Source organism: Sminthopsis crassicaudata, chromosome 1, assembly GCF_048593235.1.
Source record: "Sminthopsis crassicaudata isolate SCR6 chromosome 1, ASM4859323v1, whole genome shotgun sequence".
Taxonomy (NCBI): Eukaryota; Metazoa; Chordata; class Mammalia; order Dasyuromorphia; family Dasyuridae; genus Sminthopsis; species Sminthopsis crassicaudata.
The window spans coordinates 20,591,605-20,593,492 of record NC_133617.1 but is presented as its reverse complement, the minus strand read 5'-3'; positions in this window follow the sequence as shown (position 1 = coordinate 20,593,492).

The window sequence follows — 1,888 nt, the reverse complement described above, 5'->3', positions numbered from 1 at the left end:
CTGAAAGGTTCCTGAGGCAGCTGGCAGGCGAGGAGGCCAGGGTGGAGGAGCAAACAGGAGAGGGAGGAGAGGGGAAAGATGAGGAGGAGGAGGAGGAGCCAGACTGGAAACTTCAAGTGCAGGTCCCTGAGGGAGGGAGGAAAGCCTGCTGGGGGGAAGGGGAAGAGCCTTCATCTGCGTACCCCTTCCCTAATTTTTTTAATGTTATGCCTTATCTTTATTCTGTTCTTTCCCCCTAAATGGTGTTTTATTTTTCCAAATACATGGAAAGATAGTTTTCAACATTTGTTTCTGTAAGACTTTGTGTTCCAAGTTTTTCTCCCTTATCTCTTCCCTCCCCAAGACAGCAAACAATCTGCCATGGGTTAAATAGGTACAATTTTTAAAAATATATTTCCATATTTGTCATGTTGTGCTAGAAAAATCAGACCAAAAGGGGAAAAACATGAGAAACAAACAATAACAACAAAAAGTGAAAATATCATGCTTTGATCCATATTCCATCCCAAGTTTATTATTATTTATTTTTAAACTGAGGCAATTGGGGTTAAGTGACTTGCCCAGGGTCACACAGCTAGGAAGTGTTCAGTGTCTGAGGTCAGATTTGAACTCGGGTCCTCCTGAATTCAAGGCTGCGCCACCTAGCTGCCCCTCCATCCCAAGTTTATTGGAAGTGCCTTGAACCACCTCATTGCTTAAAAGAACCAAGTGTGTTGCGGTTGATCATCACATAATCTTGTTGAACAATGAATGTTCTCTTGGATCTGCTCACTTAGCATCGGTTCATGGAAGTCTTTCCAGGCTTTTCTGAAATCAGCTGGCTCATCATTTCTTATAGAACAATAATATTCCATTATTTTCACATATGATAACTTATTCAGCCGTTCCCCAACTCAGTGTCCATTCCTTGCCACCACAAAAAGCACGGCTACTAACATTTTTGCACATCTAGGTCCTTTTCCCTCTTTTATGCTCTGTGGGTTACAGACCCAGTAGGGACACTGCTGGGTCTGTACAGGTTGATAGCCCTTTGGGCATACCTTTAAACTGCTCTCCAGAATGGTTGGATCATTTCACAACTCCACCAACAATGCATTAGTGTTCCACTTTTTCACTATCCCTGCCAACATTTATTATCTTTTCCTGTAATCTTAGCTGATCTGAGAGATGTGAACTCCACTTTTGCTCCTTCAAAAGCAAAGACAGTTCTTATTCTCCAGAGCTTATATTCTAACAGGAGAAGAAAAAAACAAAACAAAACATTTTCTTTGTCTCTCTTTCCCCACCCCCCCTTCTCCTACTCCCATCTCTCCCTCCCATCTCTCTGTCTTATCTATAGATATACCTGGGGCATATGGGGATACATTTGTAGACAGATATACAGAATACGTATCTATTTCTAAGTCTATTATTCTCCTTCCTTCCCTCCCTCTCTCTCTTTCCCTGTTTTTCTTGCTCCTCTGTCTCCCTCCTCTCCCTCTCTCTCTCTCTAGGATGTTGTACAAGTCTTAGTGCAGTTCTAAGCTATTAAAATCATTTAATGGGATCAGGGGCACCTTTAGCTTGGGGATTTCCTTCTATCCACATGGGTCTGTGATTTAACAGCTAAGTCCTAAGGAGTTGTCAAAGGCCCACGAGAAGGGATTTACCCCACCAGGGCTTACAGAGAAAGCTAGCGTCAGAGGGGGATTTAGACCTGGTTTTTCCTAAAGCCAAGCCTAACACGAGCCTCTTAAGCCAGGTGACTCTCCTTTACCATAGGCCATACTGCCCATGGGGTTTCCTTGGCAAAAATACTGCAGTGGTTTGCCATTTCTTTCTCTAGTGGAGGTTAAGTGACCAGAGAGTAAGTGTCCATATTTGAACTCAGGTTTTCCTGACTCCAGGC